At 48.5% G+C, this 13,476-nt stretch overlaps 1 long non-coding RNA gene across 3 annotated transcripts in view; it reads left to right on the forward strand.

The window, feature by feature from the left end:
- Positions 1-13,044, forward strand: part of LOC112545996 (uncharacterized) — a 13,856-nt gene extending 812 nt beyond the window's left edge. The window contains exons 2-4 of one of the 3 annotated variants that reach the window (XR_003089600.2): positions 4,898-5,066; positions 10,040-10,133; positions 12,914-13,044. This is a non-coding gene — a long non-coding RNA (uncharacterized LOC112545996). Of the gene's footprint in view, positions 1-4,897; positions 5,067-8,784; positions 8,915-10,036; positions 10,134-12,913 lie in introns of those variants that run through there. The other 2 variants (XR_012904843.1, XR_012904844.1) reach the window with 2 other exon arrangements.
- The last annotated feature ends 432 nt before the right edge of the window (positions 13,045-13,476 follow it).

A 13,476-nucleotide genomic window follows, 5' to 3' on the forward strand; every position in this document is an offset into this window, starting at 1 on the left:
TCTGAGAAAGGTCCTAGAGTCCCCATAATGGTTATTTACTGCATAATCTGCCCATAAAATAAATTTCTTCTTAATCCCATCAGTTTATGGTTGCTTTATGCCCTGAAACACAAGGATTTAAACAACGAAGGGTCATGTGGCACCATAAAGACTAACACATTTATTTGGCCATAAGATTTGCTAGGCTGGAACTCACTTTGTCAGATGCATGAAATCAAAACTTCAGTTTGGCAGGTATATATATATATATGCAAAGATGGGAGTGTTACACTGCTATGCAGAGGACAAGTGTGAACAAGATCGATTCAATCAGGGCGGATGTGGCCCATTTCCAACAATAGCTGAGAAGGTGAAAATATCAAATGAGGGGGAAATTACTTTTTGAAGCGAGCCAGCCACTCCCAGTCTCCATTCAGACCCAGTCTGATAGTGGGTTTGCATGTGAATTCCAGCTCTGCAGTTTCACACAGCAATCTGATTTTGAAGGGTTTTGTTGTTGTTTTTTTTGTTCTGTTTTTTAAATATGGCAGCTTTCAAGTCTGTTACTAAGTGTCCAGGGAGACTGAAGCATTTTCCTACTGGTTTTTAAATGCTACCATTCTTGACGTCTGATTTGTATTCATTTGGTTTTTTTTGCATAGAGACAATCCAGTTTGGCCAATATACATGGCAGAGGGGCATTTCTGGCACAGGATGGCATAGATCACATTAGCAGATGTGCAGGTGAATGAGCCCTTGATGGTGTGGCTGATATGGTTAGATCCTAAGATGGTATCATTTGAATAGATATGCGGATAAGTTGGCAAATGGGTTTTTGTTGCAGAGATTGGTTTCTGGGCTAGCGTTTCTGTGGTGAGATGTGCAGTTGATGAGTATTTGTTTCAGGTTGGGGGGCTGTCTGTAAGCAAGGACTGGCCTGTCTCTCAAAGTCTCTGCTGGTATGTCTGCACTACCGAGTTTTGTCAGAAAAATGGCCGTGTTTCTGAAAAAACTTGTGGAACATTCACACAGCAATTGTGTTCTTTCATAAGTAAATCGAAAGAACAGAGGGCTTTTTCTGACAGCGGTAATCCTTTTTCTACAAGGAAGAACCCTTTTTGAGAAAGAGTTCTTTTGCAAAAAGGTGTGTGGATGGGGAGGAGGGTTTTTTTCAGAAGAAGAGGCCTCTAGGAAATAACACAGGTGTCCAGGTAGCCACTCCATACAAAGTAATCACAACTCTATATTTCCGGTCTCCTGGCCCCTATTAAAGCTGCAGGCACCCTAGACAAGCCTTGTGGCAGGAAGCCAGCCAGAGAGCAGCACCCTGACTGCGCAGCTCTCCTTGACAAAGGCATTGCAAGCCATGTCCACACCTAAACCCTCCCGCGACTCCTCCTAGCTCTCGCCGGGAGCAGCCCCAGGGGTTGCACACCCTTCTGGTCAGACCCAGAGATCCAGTCCCTCCTCAAACTGTGGGGCAAGGAGGAGGCCTTGTAGGATCCCCAGAAAAAGTGCAGCAACATGGACATTTATGGCCAGATGGCTAAGTCCCTGGTGGAGTGTGAACACCCACCCCGGACCTTGGAACAGGTCTGGAGTAAGGTGAAAGAGCTCTGCCAGGGATATGTCTGTGCCACTGAGCGCAGTTTCCGCTCAGGGGCAAGACCCCACACCTGTCCCTATTACAGGGAACTGCACGAAATCTTGGGGGGTGGGGAAACATCTTCTCCACTCATCCTTGTGGACTCCGGACTGGAGATCCCAGTCATCAGCTAGCCAGAGGAGGAGCAGGAGCAGGAGGGCCAGGGCCAGCTGGCTATGGCGGAGGAAGAGGAGGAGACGGGCACCGTGACCCTCTCCCTCAAGCTGGTGCAAGGGAGCTAGGATGTCTCCCAGGGTATGTCTACACTACAGCACTAATTCGAACTAACTTAGTTCGAATTAGTTAATTCGAACTAAGCTAATTCGAACTAACGGATCCAGACTAAAAAACTAGTTCGAATTAGCGTTTTCCTAATTCGAACTAGCATGTCCACATTAAGTGGACCCTGAACCGGGGTTAAGGATGGCCGGAAGCAGTGCCGGCAGGGGATCAGATGAGGACTTAGAGCGTGGAGCTGCTGTCTCAGGCTAGCCAAGGGCTGTGCTTAAAGGGACCCGATCCCCACCCCGGACAGACAGTTCTCAGGGGTTCCCCGCTTGCAAAGCAGTCCTCGCTTGGAGTGCCCGGAGTACCCACACTGGGCACATCACAGCACTCGGTTATCAGACCGGCTGCACTTGCCGCAGGCTGCCATCTGGGGAGAGGGGGCAATTGGGGGGCTGCAGGAGAGCTTCCACCCCCAGAAGCCCACAGAGCCAGCCCAGTCCTCCCCATCGGGGGCTCGTACCCCATTCCTCCCTCACCTCCTTCCACTTACCCTTCCCTAGCCCCCCTTCCTGATGTACAAAGTAAAGAAAACGTGTGGTCAAAAATAGAATCTCTCTTTATTGAACAAAACTCGGGGAGACTGGGAAAAGGAGGTGGGAGAGAGGAAGAGAGAGGGTGGGAGAGGAGAGGGCAACTAAAATGATCAGAGGTATGGAAGAGGTCCCATATGAAGAGAGGCTAAAGAGACTGGGACTTTTCAGTTTAAAAAAGAGGAGACTGAAGGGGGATAGGATAGAGGTCTATAAAAGCAAGAGTGGGGTAGAGAGGGTGCATCAAAAAAAGTTCTTCATTGGTTCCCATAATAGAAGGACTAGAGGACACCAAAGGAAAGGAATGGGTAGCAGGCTTCAAACTAGTAACAGAAAATTGTTCTTCACAAAGCAAAGAGTCAACCTGTGGAACTCCTTGCTGCAGGAGGCTGTGAAGGCTAGAACTAGAACAGAGTTTAAAGAGAAGTGAGATAAAGTCATGGAGGTTGGGTCCATGGAGTGGTATTAGCCAGGGGGTAGGAGTGGTGTCCCTGCCCAAAGTTTGTGGAAGGCTGGAGAGGGATGGCACGAGACAAATGGCTTGGTCACTGTCTTTGGTCCATCCCCTCCAGGGTCCCTAGGGTTGGCCGCTGTCGGCAGACAGGCTACTGGGCTAGATGGACCTTTGGTCTGACCCAGTACGGCCATTGTAAGCTCAGAGGTCAGGGTCAGGGGTCTCAGTGGACCACCTTGATTTTCATGCACACCTGCTCCTGGGTGGCCAGGCTGGCAGCTATCCTGCCCTAGACGGCCACTTTCCTGTGCCTAGTGCGGAGGTCGTGGACGAGGTCCACGATGTCCGCACTAGACCAGGCGGGTGCCCGCCTCTTGCGGTTCCGGGCAAGCTCCCGGGAGCCGCCAGCCTGGTCCCGGGAAGAGGGGGAGGGCTGAGGGGCATCGGGTGGCTGGCTCGAGCCGTGCCATGTGCAGGGCTTGCTAGCTGGGTGCTGGCAGGCTTGCACCTGGAACGGGCACCGTAGCCAGCCCGTGCCCCTTTAAGGGCTCCGGGACCAGGAGGGGGGCAATAGAGTTTCCCTGGTGTTGGCCAGAGTGGCCACCAGGGAAAGCTGGGGAGGGCTAGCCTCCCACTAGTTCGAATTAAGGGACTACACAGCCCTTAATTCGAAATAGTAAGTTCTAACTAGGCTTAGTCCTCGTACAATGAGGTTTACCTAGTTCGAACTAAGCGCTCCGCTAGTTCGAATTAAGTTCGAACTAGCGGAGCGCTAGTGTAGTGCCTATCAAAGTTAATTCGAACTAATGTCCGTTAGTTTGAATTAACTTTGTAGTGTAGACATACCCCCAGGCCTTCTCGGACATCTGGAAGGGATCTTCAGGTGAGTGATCTCACTTTCATACACACAGGGTGGGGGAGGAGGGTGCATGGAAGTAGGGGGTGAGTGTCGCTCAGGCTGGACATCGGGCAGTGGTCCGTGAATGTGTAACCATGTGCTGAGTTACTGTGCAGCACGTGGATACAGCAGGCAGCCCCTGAGCATGGGTGGAATGCTGCTCCTAGGGTCAGGGGAGGCCACACATGTGCTGCCATGTGAGCTGGAAGCAGGCTAGCCACAAGGGCACAGGCACGACCCTACGCAGACCGAGGAGTGCCGCACACAGCATGTGGGCATGCAGGGCCGCCCCGAGCCCTTTTGGTGACTTGGGCCCAGGCGTGCAGCGCACATGCACAGGCCTGCCCATGGGGCGTGGGCCCACCCCCCTCCCCAGGGTGTGTGGGCCTACCCCTAGGGCGCACGGCACATGGGCACGCCAGCCACGGCCACTGGCGCGCAGCCCAGGGCCCGCCCTCGGGACGCACGGTGCATGTGCTGCCCGGCCCGGCCAGCGCTGCTAGCGCACGTGCTGGGCCATGCATGGCCCCGCAGTCATGGGGGGAAGGGCACTGCTGTCCGGCGCCGCGGGGCCAGCGCTGCGGGAGCTGGGTGCGCGGCTCCTCATGGCAGCTGTAAGAGACACTGCATGCCCCTTACAGCTGCCATCAGGTGTCCCCCGTGGGTTGGCACCATGGGCAGCTGCCTGGCTCTCCCATGCCTCTGTCCGGCCCTGTGGGCATGTCTGCACATGCAAGGCAGCAGCCACTCCCACAGACAGCCCAGTGAACCGCACCTGTGTGTGCGGACCCCAGGGAGGGCCAGGCTGCTCCTGGCTCCTCTGCCGCCTATGAGGGGATCCCACTGTGGCTGGACACTTTCCTTGGCTGCTTGTCCATAGGCTGGTGGTGAGGGGTGGGAAATGAGCAGCACGGTCCTCTGGGCAGGTCTGGACCCCTGTGAGACAGGACCTGGTGTACAGGCCCCACATGGCCTTGCACCCAGGACATCCCCCTCCTCTGGGCTGTGGACTGTTGGTTGCTGCTCACAGTGGAGGGTACAGCCTTAGGGACAGTGTCTTCAGGGATGACTGACTGCCTCTCCCTCTTGTGTGTTCTCTACAGCTGGACCAGTCAGGACTGAGGGCTGAGACATACCACTGCAGCCACCCACCAGAGCCCAGGGGTCCTGCAAACGCACCAGGGTGCACAAGGACCTGACACACCAGAACATCAGTGTCCTGCGTGACATCCATGAGACCTTGGTGCACAATGTCTGTGCCAACTTTGAGTGGTGGGTGTTCACCTGGGACCAATTAATGCAGTGGTGTGACACCACGTGTGACGTCATGTCCCGCATGGTGGAACACCCGCCTGATGCCGCTGCTCCTGCCCTCCCTGCTATGCCCATTCCCCATCTGCCTGCTTCCCCTGCCATGACTCTGCTCCCTCCTCAAGTGACGCCCATGGCCTCTCCCCCTGCTCCCCTGCCCCTGCTCCAGCCCACCCTCCTCTTCACCTCCCTGTGCTCCTCGGACCCACCCAACCCTGATGAGGTCCCCACACTTGAGGTAGCACATCGAGCTGCCTCCCTCCCAGTTATGAGGCCCCCTCCCACTGCCCACCTTTTTGGAATCTTTAATCAATACAGACTGCATTTTGTTTTAAACCAAACTGGTGTATTTTCTGGGAGGTGAGGGAAAGTGTGAAGGGTGGGGTTGTGGTGGGGAAGGGATAGGGCCGCAAGGCAGAGGTCCCTAGGGAGGAGGCCCTGGGGAGAGTTACTGGGGTCCTTGAGAGAACCACTCCCTCAGGGCCTCCCGGATGCACACCCTGGCCTAATGGGCCTGGTGGATGGCACCTGTCAACGGCTGATGCCCCTCGTGGCCTCCCCCTTCCTCTCCACAATGTTGTGGAGGACACGATATGCTGACACCAACTGAAGTAAGTTGTGCTCCCCCATGTCAAGGCAAGTGAGGAGGCACCGGAAATGTGCCTTGAGGCGGCTGAAGGCACACTCTACCTGGATCCTGGCCCAGTTCAGGTGGGTATCGAATCGGTCCATGCTGGGATCCAAGTGGCTGGTATAAGGCTTCATCAGTCATGGCATGAAGGGGTAGGTTGCATCCCCCACGATGCACAATGGCATCTGCACGTTCCCAACCGCTAAGTCACGGCGGGAGAAGAATGCGCCTGCCTCCAGCTTCCTGTACAGGCTAGAGATCTGGAACACTCGGGCATCATGTGCCCTTCCCAACCACCTGAGAAAAATGTCTGTGAAGTGTCGCCAGTGGTCGACCAGGGCCTGCAGCACCATGAAGAAGTAGCCCTTCCTCTTAATATACGGGATGCTCGATGGTGTACGGATCGAAGGAGGGCCCCAATGGTGGACTTCCCCACACCGAACTGGTTGCCCACCAACTGGTAGCTGTTGGAGGTGGCAAGCTTTTAGAAGTCTCTTGCGATCTGCTTCTCCAGGGGGATGGTGGGTCGCAAGTGGGTGTTGCGTCTCCAGAGGGCAGGGGTGAACCAGGCAAATAGCTCCAAAAAGGTGGCCTTCTGCATGCGGAAGCTTTGGAGCCATGGCTGATCATCCCACCGCTCCATGACCAGCTGGTCCCACCAGTCCATACTGGTGTCGAGCCTCCAAAAATGCATCTCCACAGTGGGGTTCAGTTGCCAGAGTGGAGCAGCTGCAGCCATGGAGAGGGTCCCCAGAATGAGCTCAGAGTCCTGGCTGTGCAGGACCAGCAAGGCAGCTGGCAGAAAGTGCTGCAAAAATTGCAGCATGGCCGTGCGGGTCCATTGCATGTCCAAGGGCAGCTCCAGCTCCATAGCACAAAGGAAAAGGCTGTGGCGTCCAAAAAAGAACAGAGCAACCACAGCAGGCACTGCTAAAGCTGTGGTGTCCCTAGAAGAGATAGGCAAGTACTCAGCAGGAGAGAAATGGCTGTCCGGGGGGTCCCTTTAAGCGCGTAATTCTGCAAGGCTCCGGCACCAGCACTTGGAAGCAACTGGTGAGCTAAAGCCCTGGCTGAAGTGGTTCCGGGTGGCCGGTATGCAAGAGAGCGTCCAATGAGTCTGGATGCTCTCTTTCGCAAAAGCGCATAGCTTCTAGCAAAAGAAGCCTTTAGTCTAAATGCAGGGCCGGATTAAGGAGGGGGTTAGCTAGTCAGCTGCCCAGGGCGCCAACCTATGGGGGGTGTCTCATGGCAGCTGTAAGGGGCGCCACACGCCCAGCCACGTGGCTCCCCTTAGAGCCGCAATCAGGCGCCACGCGCCTGGGGCCGGGAGCTGCGTGGCACCTGATGGCAGCAAGGAGCACCCCCTGCCCATGGCCCCCAGCCCTAGGCGCACTGCACCTGATGGCAGCTCTAAGGGGCGCAGCGCACCGGGGGGTGGGGCTGCGCATGTGCCTTGTGCCCGGGGGCGGAGCCGCACATGCAGTTCAGTCTTTTCATTCTTAAATTCTTTCTTATCAAGTTGTTCCACTGTGTCTTCTTTTGACAATTCTGTCTTTGACCTCAAGTCTGTAACTTGAAAATAGCAGGTATTTCCCAAGCACATTGATTAATGTATCCATGATCAATTCTACCAAGCAATTTAGCAGTACTAAATTGAGAGGAGAAAAATACAATGCCCCAAATTCTCTGCCCAACACCCATAAATCTATATGTAATTGGTTTCCCACTGTAGTTTTAAGGGTCTGAACATTTTGTTACAGGCCTAAGGACCGAAGTAACCCAACACTAAATTGTGTTGGCTCACCCTGGGGTAACCTCTATAAATGACACACACACAAAATCAGCACTTCACTGTCAAAAACCCAACACTGAGTATTCTACAAAATCCTCAAGAAGTTTACAACAGTAATACTAACAAAGCAAGACATTAGGGCAAAGAGTTTCCTTTTTACAATTCAAAACTAAAAAACATCACAGCTGTTTTCCAGCAGATTCCCAGCCAAGTTGAAAAGGTCACAGACCCAGAGATGATGTAACTGAGAATATTGAAAAACTTTTACTTCCCCAACTGTGTTTCTCTACTACACATTTTAATAATAATCCCAAACCAAAAATGTAGTTAGATGATAAATATAAGAAAATCCACACTCCCGGCTATAATCTCAAAAGATGTTGCTCTTCTGCTGCGTGAACTATTTGCTACAAATGAAGAAAGATACTCTGAGTGACAGGAGGTGATGGGAAAAAAACTTGTCCTTTGGGTTTTGTGGATTTCCTTTAAATACTGGGTAAACTAGAATATCCACCAAAAAATAATGAGCTGGCATCAGAGTTCACAGTCTAATCTGTGGTATGTTTGATTAGCAACAACAGTGTAAGACAGGATGTCCACAGTGAAACATCAAAGTGTCCTACACAGTCTAAACAAAAAAAGTACAAGCCGTGCAGAACTGAAACTTCACCAGGGTGACTCATATGCTGAGATGTTTACAGAGAGCTGCAAATGATCCTATGGGACAGAATCTCTTGTACCAATTTCAAATGTGGAAGAGAGAGAGAGAGAGAGAGAGAGAGAGAGAGAGAGAGAGCTGAATTCAGGGCACCACCAGCTCTGTGCCACAAAGGGCTCTTTCATTGATAGCTGAGCTAGCGGTGGGTGGATCAGGGCAGAGTGGATAGGCCGAGTGGATACATTGGCACCTGTAGTTGCTCCCTCAGATAGCCAAATACAGCTTGGAGTTATGTTTTCTCGGTGCCCCCTGCCTACATAGCTGGAAGTGGGATGTGCCAGGAGCACAGATTCAGAATAACATAAGGACTCTGTGAGGATGACACTGATTTCCTATTGACTCACTCTGGTGACCCTGGGAATCTCAGAGAACCCTGGGGTAGCCAAAGGATAAACATTGCTCTCTTTAAGATGCTTTTGGAATTTTGCTGTTGAAAGGATAACCACTGTGGATGTCCTCAGAGACTAAAACACCAAACTTCACATGAAAAGTAGAAGCAAGGCAAAGGTATCCAGTCTGAGAAGTCACTCCAAGTTGTTGGGACAGGGTGTGCTCATTGCCAAAAGATGCTGTTGGGATGATGATTGAGGAGACTTGAAAGCAATGTTAAAGCCTGGAAACTACAAGGGGTGACAGAAGAACAAAGCAAGATTACACAAAAACACATGGTATGTGATTCTCCTCACACCCTTAAGTCACTGGAGTAACAATAAATGGTGTGCAAAGAGAAACAAGCCCATGGTTACTTTGTGAAGAAAGTGTGGGTTGGTGTGGAGGACAACCATCCTTGCCAGGAGCATTCCTTTCAAATGCAATCTTTCTTTCTTTCTTTCTTTCTTTCTTTCTTTCTTTCTTTCTTTCTTTCTTTCTTTCTTTCTTTCTTTCTTTCTTTCTTTCTTTCTTTCTTTCTTTCTTTCTTTCTTTCTTTCTTTCTTTCTTTCTTTCTTTCTTTCTTTCTTTCTTTCTTTCTTTCTATATAATCTTTGTGGTAGATATTTCTTTTTTCAATGGGTAATTATATAACTTCTCTGGCCAAAACATTCAAACTTGAGTATCTATCACTAGACACCTAAATAACAGTGACCCCAAATTCAAGATGTTCCGAATTTCTGAAGATCTGTCCATTTTTATTTAGTGCTCTAACAGTAGCCCCCTCTACTGGAAATGTTTTACTTCTATGACAGAAACCCTCCATATATTTAGGCCATTGCCTTTGCTGGGATACAATGACAAGATGGCAAACATAAGTTGTTCTTGGGCTCTTTGCAATATATTCAGCCATTCTGAAAAAGTACTGCTCTATCAGTCAAATTATCACTAATTATATAAAGAAAAACAGTCATTGTAATCTCCACATTTACAGATAGGGAAGGAGACAGAAATGTAAACAAAAGCATGTGTGCTATCTGAAAGAGGCATATCTAAAAGTTTCTTCCTTGCTAGAAACTAAACAAAGCATTTACACTTGCTTCAACTGTTTGATTACAGGCCTTTATTTAAAGTGTATCCACCCTGACCCACCTCTTCCTCTTCAAATTACAAAAGATTTCAAAGAGAAAGCATATGCTGGTAAACAGTATTTTTTTTCAAAAGCTGTTCTTCTGTTATTCCTACCATCACTACTCTGTGTCCAAAACACCTGATATATTAAAGGTGACCTCCAAAAGAAAAAAAACCATTCTAGTCCTCCTCTGTGTTCTTTTATTATGCATAAAGTAGGCCTGAAAGATTTTTGTCTAGAAAATATATATTCTGAGGATTTTTACAACCTAATGCCTTCTCGACCCCAGCAGATTCCATGGTGACTGGAGGTCTAGTGACAGTACAACAAGAATGGAAGCGGAGCATCTGAGAGGGAAATGAATATTAAGGGTAACATTTCAAAAGGTATAAATTACTTATGAGACCAGTTTTATAGTAGCTACACTAGAGAGTTTTCAGTGGCAAAGCTGCAGCGATGCAGCCATGCTTCTGTATGTTCTTTAATGTAACAAACAAAATACAGGACTATGTAGCACTTTAAAGACTAACAAGATGGTTTATTAGATGATAAGCTTTCGTGGGCCAGACCCACTTCCTCAGATCAAATAGTGGAAGAAAATAGTCATAGCCATATATACCAAAGGATACAATTAAAAAAAATGAACACATATGAAAAGGACAAATCACGTTTCAGAACAGAAGGGGGATGCAGGGGGGGGGGGAAAGGAAGGTAAATGCCTGTGAGTTAATGATATTAGAGGTGGGGAAGGGTAGATGTCTGTGAGTTAATGGTATTAGAGGTGATAATTGGGGAAGCTAGTTGGGGGTCTTTGTTCAGCCCCCCCCCCCCCCCCCCCCCCCGCCCATGAATGCCAGTTCAGAGGATTCCCTTTGAAGTGCAGATTTGAAAGTCTTCTGAAGTAAGATGCAGAAAAGCGTCCGGGCCAATCTAGACACTCTTTTCCGCAAATGCTTTTAACGGAAAAACTTTTCCGTTAAAAGCATTTGTGGAAAATCATGCCAGTCTAGCCGTAGCCACCATGTTTACAGTGCCTGCAGAGACGTGTGCCTAATGAATTTAAAGGACGTTCCTTGTGTTCCAACCCCAGTAACATTGACCCTGATTTGACAATCTGGACATTACTCACCTTCAGTCCTCATCCCTTGAATGCTCCACACTGCACATCTCTGATAGCTCATTTGGCACAAATCAGATGACTTTTCTGACATTTTTAAGTTATTAGACAGATAGAAATAAACTTACATGTCCTCTTTAAGGCAAAATAAGGCACAAACCCAATTTAAATAAAGGTCTTCATAGGTCATTTTAAGTAACTAACTTGAGGTATCAATGGGAAATTGAGTTTCATTCCATTTGCTAACTGCCTGCAGTTCTCAGGTACTTAGCTTTTCAAAAGTTTGCTTTTCCCACAGTTTGTCTATTGCTCTGTTAATAAACTTAGATTAGTGACTGATTAAGAGCTACTGTATGTTCATTCCAATTTTTCTGGATTGAGGATGGGAATCTAAAGTGTATTAATATAATCACATTTTCCTCCCAATTGTTAGGTTTATTCTGTCTTAAAAAACAGTAATAGAAGGAATTACCTTAAATTCATCTGTAAAATATAGTCCCCTTTTTTTGTACATGCCAGAGGAAAAGTAACAGAATAAAAACATCTGACATACTGATAGAAATTAAATACTAAGGTGGGTCAATTTCATCAGTCAAAACTGTTTTTAAAGGAAAATGGGTTTTCATCTAAACAAAAGATTTTGCATGAAGTGTCTCTTTTCTGCAGAAAAAAAATCAGTTTTTCATCAAGACCCTACAAACTGAAATGTTTTGTGATTAGTTTGCACACCTTACAGCAGGTGTGGGGAACCTAAGGCCTGGGGACCGGATGCAGCCACTGGGTTGCCTGGATCAGGCCCCTAAGGCTTAGGGCAGGCATGTCCAAAGTCCGGCCGGCGGGCCAATTGTGGCCCGTGTTCCGATTTAATACGGCCCCTGCTTCCTCCCCCTCTCCTGGCTCCCCGGTGCTCTTTTGAACTGGCGCGCCACTTCCGGCCGCGCCGCCGCCGCCCATGGCCTCCGCGGTCCTAGAACCAGCCCTGTAGGGCACGTCCGCAGCCCCGCTCGGCTGCGGGTTCGCCCTGTCCCTGGGCCGCCGTGAGGCTGGCGTGCCCTACGCTCTCCGCCCGCCTCCGACCCTGCGGGCCCTCCGTCTTGGGGCTGAAAGTGCGGGGACGGCCCTCACGCATGTTCACTTCTTCAAATCTGGCCCTCTTTGAAAAAAGTTTGGACACCCCTGGCTTAGGGCCTCCCTCAGCATTGGAGAGCTCGTGCTGGCTCTCCAGCCCCCAGCCCCTGACTGATTTTTCTGTGAGTCATTGGTCCCTGACTCAAAAAAGGTTCCCCACCCCTGTCTTAAAATCTAGAATTTTATCTTCTTATAAGCTTTATATGCCCTTGGAACAGGAAGTATTCTTTACTGATGCTTACTGTATTAAAAGGGCTTAAACATACCATAGAAAGAACTCTTATAACTAAGGTTCCTTTTTGTTTCAGAGCCAGTCTGTAACACTACACAAATGTTAATGGAAAGGGTAAAATCATGGATGTCAAAAGAGTTACTCTGGTGTAAAAGTACACCTGATTCTCTACTCTCTTGAATGTGTGTGCATGTAGAAGAGCAATAAAATGGTACTAAATCAGAATGTGTTAAGATCCACTTTATACAGATGTAAATGACTTTATAAGGTGCAAGGCAGTGGAAATCAGGCCTTCTGTGTGCAAGGAATTTCTTAGATTATATTACCTTACAACTATAATTGCAGAAGGCATTATTTCAGCATTGCCGTACATTACAGCTCTGTCGTAGGCAGACTGCTAGTTGGAAGGGTGCTACAGAATTAGGAGCTTGAATAAGTAGTAATGAAGGGGAGATTTGCAGGATTGCTTATGTATGCTTACGTGCTTAGGATTCAGATCTAGACGTTTTTTCAACATAGTAGAAATTTGAATCAAATATGTCAAATTTTGCTCTTTATAATTCTACCAAAAATATATTTTCACTAGTTTGGTCAGTGATTCATATTCCTTCACACTCCTATTATAAGTAGCCTGAGAAAAAAGTCCATGTCTTTTTTTAATATCACAGCTAACATATTTTACCTGCTAGGTCTCCAGGCACAAGCTGAATTTCTCTGGAGATGCAAACGCCCATGGAATCATCCCATAACTACATTATGGCAACCTCAGGAATGAATTACAGCAATTTAAGAGCATACAGCAACCATATACAATAATTAGGCAAAGGAAGTGGGGAAAAATACTGCATCCAGTTGAAACGACAAGAAAAATGTCAAGTAGGAAGAATGTAATTACCTAGGCTGAAACCTGGCCAGGATACTATTCATTCTACAAACTTGGCTTCTCTCAGAATCAAACAACAGATGTTCCTGTGAACCTCTGTCAGGCATAAATACTTTATTAATTAAATTTATAAGAACTGTTTTGTCTTTGGCTCCTTTACTTTCATTCTGGAAAAAAAACCTGAGCAACCGTAAGCCTTCAGTGGTGAGAAAACGGGTTAAGGACTATTTAGAAAAGCTGGACATGCACAACAAGTCCATGGGGCTGGATCTAATGCAGCTGAGAGTGCTGAAAGAATTGGCAGATGTGATTTCAGGGCCATGGGTCATTATCTTTAAAAACCTGGCAACTGGGAGAGGTCCCAGATGA

This window comes from Pelodiscus sinensis, chromosome 6 (assembly GCF_049634645.1).
Source record: "Pelodiscus sinensis isolate JC-2024 chromosome 6, ASM4963464v1, whole genome shotgun sequence".
Classification (NCBI taxonomy): Eukaryota; Metazoa; Chordata; order Testudines; family Trionychidae; genus Pelodiscus; species Pelodiscus sinensis.